Source organism: Oncorhynchus gorbuscha, linkage group LG24 (genome assembly GCF_021184085.1).
Source record: "Oncorhynchus gorbuscha isolate QuinsamMale2020 ecotype Even-year linkage group LG24, OgorEven_v1.0, whole genome shotgun sequence".
In the NCBI taxonomy this organism is placed as follows: Eukaryota; Metazoa; Chordata; class Actinopteri; order Salmoniformes; family Salmonidae; genus Oncorhynchus; species Oncorhynchus gorbuscha.
Window position 1 is genome coordinate 10,521,216 of NC_060196.1, and position 8,543 is coordinate 10,529,758.

Here is an 8,543-nt window from a genome sequence, read left to right on the forward strand (position 1 = left end):
ACTAGCTAGGCATTTCACATAGGTTACACCAGCCTAATCTCGGGAGTTGATAGGCTTGAAGTCATAAACAGCTCAATGCTTGAAGCACAGTGACGAGCTGCTGGCAAAACACTCTGTACTTTATCTAACTGGTGGCATCCATAAATCTAAATATTCCTGTTACATTGCACAACCTTCAATGTTTTGTCATAATTACGTAAAATTCTGGCAAATTAGGCGTCCCAAACTTTTGCATATACACTGACTCTGCGTGCAATGAACGCAAGAGAAGTGACACAATTTCACATGGTTAATAGTGAGCCCGCCAGATTAGAGACCGTAGGGATGACCAGGGATGTTCTCTTGATACGTGCATAAATTTGACTATTTTCCTGTCATGCTAAGCATTCAAAATGTAACGAGTACTTTTGGATGCCAAGGAAAATGTATGGAGTAAAAAGTACAATATTTTCTCAAGGAATGTAGATACCCCAAAAAACTACTTGAGTAGTACTTTAAAGTATTTTTCCTTAAGTACTTTACACCACTTTGTGTAATCTAATAAACAGTACCGTATTTCAAAGAACAACACGCATCCCTATTTAATTTAACATACCCTTTTGAGCTGTGACGGCAACCAAGATCCCTTCTCTTTCATCTTAAGGTTTAAAGTGTCTGTCCTATATCAAGGAGATATGATTTTTTTGTACACATATTTAACCCTTTTTTGCAGGCACAAAACTACTTCCATAAATGTTTTTAACCGGTACCGGGTTACCTTCAGACAAGTCCTGTGAAACTTGTGGGGGTCGTAGAACAAAACTTATCTCCCCTTTCTACAGTTGGGTCATATCAGTTTGTAGCCTATACGGTTTGGACACTACAAACACAAGTTGGCGACGAGTTCGACGAGGCAAAACGGAGAACACCAGCATGTTCGTCAGAGCCTCCTCTTTCCCTAGACTGGTCATATTAATTTGTCGGACAATCCATTTTCATGAGAAGAAAGATTTTTGGGATGTCTGCTGGTCTGACAAACAACACTGTAGCTTTGCCACTTTCCACGGCAGATGGGGAAGGCCGACATAGGCAGATTGACACACATCCAATGCAAAAAAAACGTATCTCTACCTTAAACAGACTGATTTCGATCGGGATTTGTGTATTATGTTAATTACATTGGCACACAGGTGCGTCCATCGACTCTAGTCTGTGATTTGATCATTTGAAGGCATGGTCCCACACTTAAGACAAAGGATCCCAATGGCAGCAGCTACTCTTCCTGGGGTCCAAACACACCAAAGCACCCACATTACATGTAAAACAACAGATAAAACAGTGAACTATGTTTGTACTGATTGAGCTAAAGATAAACCAGTACATCATATAACATCCCTACACCACCACATATCCACAACACAAAATGTTCAAAACCACCATACAACAATATCACAATGTGTGCGTATGCATGTGTCTGTACCTTTGTGTGTGTCTTCACTGTCCCTGTTGTTTCATAAAGTGTATTTTTACCTGCTTTTAAATCTGATTCTACTGCTTGCATCAGTTACCATTCATGTCAATGCGGAGCTAACAGTTGAAGTCGGAAGTTTACATACACATAGGTTGGAGTCATTAAAACTCGTTTTTCAACCACTCCACAAATTTCTTGTTAATAAACTATGGTTTTGGCAAGTCAGTTAGGACATCTACTTTGTGCATGACAGAAGTAATTTTTCCAACAATTGTTTACAGACAGATTATTTCACTTATAATTCACTGTATCACTATTCCAGTGGGTCAGAAGTTTACATTAAGTTGACTGTGCCTTTAAACAGCTTGGAAAATTCCAGGAAATGTCATGCCTTTAGAAGCTTCTGATAGGCTAATGACATAATTTGAGTCAATTGGGAGTGTACCTGTGGATATATTTCAAGGCCTACCTTCAAAGTCAGTGCCTCTTTGCTTGACATCATGGGAAAATCAAAGAACTCAGAAAAAAAATTGTAGACCTCCACAAGGCTGGTTCAGCCTTGGGAGCAATTTCCAAACGCCTGAAGGTACCACGTTCATCTGTACAAACAATAGTACGCAAGTATAAACACCATGGGACCACGCAGCCGTCATACTGCTCAGGAAGGAGACGCGTTCTGTCTCCTAGAGATGAACGTACTTTGATGTGAAAAGTGTAAATCAATCCAAAGAACAACAGCAAAGGAATTTGTGAAGATGGAGGAAACAGGTACAAAAGTATCTATATCCACAGTAAATCAACTCCTATGTCGACATAACCTGAAAGGCCGCTCAGCAAGGAAGAAGCCACAATTCCATAAACTTCAAGATGGCGTAGCAGTCGGACATGTGTTTTTGTCTTGTCCCATCCTGTCCCTTGTAAACATTGTTTTTCCTTGTTCGTTTTTTTCTCTCGTATACATATTTTATATTTTAATATCACTTTCTGTCTACAGACTGAATATACTCTCCTGCAACCCGCCTCAACCAATGTGGTACGGATCTGCTATTTTTATACGAAAGAACTCATCAAAAGCTAGCCAGCTAACTGGCTACTAGTTAGCCATGGCCCGCTAGCTGTTTAAAGTACGTCGGACTGTTAGTTTAAGAGGCCCATCTGACAAATTCTTTGGCCACTATGCACAACATACGGAGCCCTGCTGATCCGTCTTCTGAACTGTCGCCTGAATCGGAACCCCAACAGATGCTAGCCAGCGAACTAGCTACTACAGTGGGGAGAACAAGTATTTGATACACTGACGATTTTGCAGGTTTTCCTACTTACAAAGCATGTAGAGGTCTGTAATTGTTATCATAGGTACACTTCAACTGTGAGAGACGGAATCTAAAACAAAAATCCAGAAAATCATATTGTATGATTTTAAAGTAATTAATTTGCTGGCTAGGCCACTCCAGGACCTTGAGATGCTTCTTACGGAGCCACTCCTTAGTTGCCCTGGCTGTGTGTTTCGGGTCGTTGTCATGCTGGAAGACCCAGCCACGACCCATCTTCAGTGCTCTTACTGAGGGAAGGAGGTTGTTGGCCAAGATGTCGCGAAACATGGCCCCATCCATCCTCCCCTCAATACGGTGCAGTCGTCCTGTCTCCTTTGCAGAAAAGCATCCCCAAAGAATGATGTTGCCACCGCCATGCTTCATGGTTGGGATGGTGTTCTTGGGGTTGTACTCATCCTTCTTCTTCCTCCAAACACGGCGAGTGGAGTGTAGACCAAAAAGCTCTATTTTTTGTCTCATCAGACCACATGACCTTCTCCCATTCCTCCTCTGGATCATCCAGATGGTCATTGGCAAACTTCAGACGGGCCTGGACATGCACTGGCTTGAGCAGGGGGACCTTGCGTGCGCTGCAGGATTTTAATCCATGACGGCGTAGTGTGTTACTAATGGTTTTCTTTGAGACTGTGGTCCCAGCTCTCTTCAGGTCATTGACCAGGTCCTGCTGTGTAGTTCTGGGATGATCCCTCACCTTCCTCATGATCGTTGATGCCATTCTAACACCTGGATATGTTTATTTTTTAACCATTCCATTGTAGATTTTGCTTTATGTTTTGGATCATTGTCCTGTTGGAAGACAAATCTCCGTCCCAGTCTCAGGTCTTTTGCAGACTCCATCAGGTTTTCTTCCAGAATGGTTCTGTATTTGGCTCCATCCATCTTCCCATCAATTTGAACCATCTTCCCTGTCCCTGCTGAAGAAAAGCAGGCCCAAACCATAATGCTGCCACCACCATGTTTGACAGTGGGGATGATGTGTTCAGGGTGATGAACTGTGTTGCTTTTACGCCAAACATAACGTTTTGCATTGTTGCCAAAAAGTTCAATTTTGGTTTCATCTGACCAGAGCACCTTCTTCCACATGTTTGGTGTGTCTCCCAGGTGGCTTGTGGCAAACTTTAAACAACACTTTTTATGGATATCTTTAAGAAATGGCTTTCTTCTTGCCACTCTTCCATAAAGGCCAGATTTGTGCAATATACGACTGATTGTTGTCCTATGGACAGAGTGTCCCACCTCAGCTGTAGATCTCTGCAGTTCACCCAGAGTTATCATGGGCCTCTTGGCTGCATCTCTGATCAGTCTTCTCCTTGTATGAGCTGAAAGTTTAGAGGGACGGCCAGGTCTTGGTAGATTTGCAGTGGTCTGATACTCCTTCCATTTCAATATTATCGCTTGCACAGTGCTCCTTGGGATGTTTAAAGCTTGGGAAATCTTTTTGTATCCAAATCCGGCTTTAAACTTCTTCACAACAGTATCTCGGACCTGCCTGGTGTGTTCCTTGTTCTTCATGATGCTCTCTGCGCTTTTAACGGACCTCTGAGACTATCACAGTGCAGGTGCATTTATACGGAGACTTAATTACACACAGGTGGATTGTATTTATCATCATTAGTCATTTAGGTCAACATTGGATCATTCAGAGATCCTCACTGAACTTCTGGAGAGAGTTTGCTGCACTGAAAGTAAAGGGGCTGAATAATTTTGCACGCCCAATTTTTCAGTTTTTGATTTGTTAAAAATGTTTGAAATATCCAATAAATGTCGTTCCACTTCATGATTGTGTCCCACTTGTGGTTGATTCTTCACAAAAAAATACAGTTTTATATCTTTATGTTTGAAGCCTGAAATGTGGCAAAAGGTCGCAAAGTTCAAGGGGGCCGAATACTTTCGCAAGGCACTGTATATCTATCCTACCCTGCGTTTCTAAGGTCTTTGAAAGCCATGTCAACAAACAGTAGCAACTGAGGCTATATACAGGGGATACCGGAACCGAGTCGATTTGCGGGGGTAGATTGGGGTAAAGTGACTATGCACTATGCCAGGTCTCTGATCTCCTCCCTATTGGCTGTCTCATTGTTGTCGGTGATCAGGCCTCCCACTGTTGTGTCGTCAGCAAACTTAATGAGGGTGTTGGAGTTGTGCTTGGCCACGCAGTCGTGGGTGAACAGGGAGTACAGGGGGAAGGGGGGGACTAAGCACGCACTCCTGAGGGGCCCCAGTGTTGAGGATCAGCATTGCAGATGTGTTGTTGCCTACCCTTGCCACCTGGGTGCTGCCCGTCAGGAAGTCCAGGATCCAGTTGCAGAGGGAGGTGTTTAGTCCCAAGGTGCTGAGCTTTGTGGGCGCTCTGGTGTTGAACGCTAACCTTTTGGTCAATGAACAACATTCTTACATTGGTGTTCCTTTTGTCCAGGTGGTAAAAGGCAGTATGGAGTGCGATTGCGTCATCTGTGGATCTGTTGGGGCGGTATGCGAATTGGAGTGGGTCTAGAGTTTCCTGGAGGATGGTGTTGATGTGAGCCATGACCAGCCTCTCAAAGCACTTATTGGCTACCGACGTGAGTGCAATGGGGCGGTAATCATTTAGGCAGGTTACCTTAGCTCTCTTGGGCACAGGGACTATGGTGGTCTGCTTGAAACATGTAGGTATTACACACTCAGTCAGGGAGAGGTTGAAAATGTCAATGAATACACTTGCCAGGTCTGACACCGTGGCTTTTTGAATGTTGACCCGTTTAAAAGGTCTTCCTCACATTGGCTATGGAGAGAGCGTGATCACACAGTCGTCTAGAACAGCTGGTGCTCTCATGCATGCTTTAGTGTTGCTTGCCTCGAAGCGAGCATAAAAGGTGTTGAGCTCGTCTGGTATGCTCGCGTCATTTGGCAGCTCGCGGCTGGGTTTCACTTTGTAATCCGTAATAGTTTGCAAGCCCTGTCACATCCGACCAGCGTCAGAACCGGTGTAGTAGGATTCAATCTTAGTCCTGTATTGACACATGGCCTGTTTGATGGTTCATCTGAGGGCATAGCAGGATTTCTTATAAGCGTCCGGATAAGTGTCCCGCTCCTTGAAAGCGGCAGCTCTAGCCTTTAGGTCAGTGCGGATGTTGCCTGTAATCCATGGCTTCTATTTGGGATATGTACGTACGGTCACTGTGGGGAAGGCTCGCCAGAGGAAAGGAAACCCCAGTCAACTGTATATTATCTTTGTCGTCGTTCATACACAACTCTGTAAAACATAAGATATTACAGTTTAATGTCCAGTTGGTAGGATAGTCTTGAGCGGAGATCATCCAGTTTATTTTCCAGTGATTGCATGTTGGTCAATAGAACGGATGGTAGAGGCAGGTTACCCACTCACCAACTAATTCTCACAAGGCACTCCGATCTCCGCCCCCTGTATTTCCGTATTTTATTGACATGAATGACGGGGATTTACGATTGGTCTCGGAGAAGCAGTATATCCTTTGCGTCGGACACATTAAAGAAAAAATCTGAGTCCAGTTGGAGGTGAGTAATCATTGTTCTGATATCCAGAAGCTCTTTTCAGTCATAAGCGGCGGTAGGAGCAATATTATGGACAAAAGAAGTTACAAACAACGCAAAAAAACACAAAATAGCACAGTTGGTTAGCAGCCATCCCCTCCGGCGCTATTCTATCAATATTGCCAGAGAATCTAATGTTCATTTCTCTACCATAAGCTGCCTCCAACGTGGTTTTAGAGAATTTGGCAGTATGTCCAACCGGCCTCACAACCGCAGACCATGTGTAACCACACCAGCCTAGGACCTCCACATTTGGCTTCTTTTCCTGCGAGACCAGCCACCCGGATAGCTGATGAAACTGAGGAGTAATTCTGTCTGTAATAAAGCCCTTTTGTCTGGGAAAAACTAATTCTGATTGGCTGGGCCTGGCTCCCCAGTGGTTGGGCCTGACTAGAAAGTGGGTGTGTCTATGCCCTCCCAGGCCCTCCCTTGGCTGCTCCCCTGCTCAGTCATGTAAAATCCATAGGTTATGGCCTAATTAATGAATTTCATGGACTGATTTCCTTATGAACCGTAACTCTTTAAAACTGTTGAAATTGTTGCATGTTGTGTTTATTTTTGCTCACAATATTTTAAGGCAGGCTGTCAAAGTTTAGTTGATTTCCAATCTGTTTCAAGGGTTGATAGAGGCTTTTCCCGATGACGCAAAATATTTAAAACAGAAATGTGAGGAAGACCTGGAAGACTATTGAGGATAATGAATGGATACAGATATATTTGAATGCCCAGTCATGTTCATATCATTTCAGACATAAACTACTGCAGTTTAAGACCATCCATAGAACATCCTATATGCCAGTTAAACTGAATATCATGCACTGAGAAATTTAATTCCACTGCTGGAGATGTAAAACACAAAAGGGGACATATTTGCATATGTTATGCTCTTGTGAAGGCTGGCATTTCATACAGATTCTCCTTTCTACCTGTTATTTTCTTATTGTTTGGAAATATTGATACTGGAGACTTATCAGAAGAAACTGTGTAACCTAGCATTTATAACGGCTAAGACATCCATTGCCCTTAATTGGAAGGTTGGTAAATCCTCCCACAATGTCACAATGATGGCAGAAATGTCAAGTTATGTATCACTTGATTTATTACAAGTTTAAAGATATACTGTGCAACATTTGTAAATTATGGATGCCTTTTATGGAATACTGTACGACAAAAGGAGTCTGTATTGAAAACATGCCCAAGTCAGGGGGGATGCCTATGCCTATTTAGGCTATCCCTAGATGCTGGGCTGCTCAGTTCTGGGGGTCTCCCTTACTGTTGGTTGTCACTCTGGCCTTGGCCTAACACACTTGTAACCAATAATGAATGTTTCACTAAGATCCTAAAGCTGGGTGGGGTGTGTTGGGTTGTGGACCCCTAGAGGCAGGACGGGGAGATCCAGATATATTGTGTGCAAGTAAAAAGAGCTCTACAGTACTATTATGCCTATGGTATGAATTACAGTGTCCTCCATAATTCTTTGGACAGTGAAGCATTTTTTATTCTTTTGGCTCTATACTGAAATTGTGGACTTGAACTCAAACAAGGCTTGATGAAGTCAAAGTGCAGAATGTCAGCTTTAATTTGAGGGTATTTTCATCCATATTGGGTAAACCATTTAGAAATTACAGCAATTTTCTTTTACATAGTCCCCCCATTTTAGAGGAGCAAAAGTATTGGGACAAATGCACTTATGTGTATTAAAGTTAAGTATTTGGTCCCACATTCATAGCACGCAATGACTAAATCAAGCTTGTGACTATACACATTTGTTGGATGCATTTGCTGTTTGTTTTGGTTGTGTACAGAAATGTTTTTTTCAATATAAATTAATTGTACATAATATATTGTGTCATTTTGGAGTCACTTTTATTGTAAATAATAATATAATGTCTATAAACCCTTCTAAGTTCATGTGGATGCTACACTGATTACGGATAATCGTGAATGAATCGTGAATAATGATTAGTGAGAAAGTTAGACGCACAAATATCATACCCCAAGACATACTAACCTCTCACCATTACAATAACAGGAGAGGTGTATGACATTTCTATAGCTTTCTCATTCATCATAATTCATTCAGAATGATCTGTAATGATGGTAGCATCCACATTCATGTATACATTTAGAAAAATATGATATTCTTATTAGATTGTGTAGAAATGCAGGACATTAGCTTCAGATGCCCCCAAACATTTCTAAGACAGTTG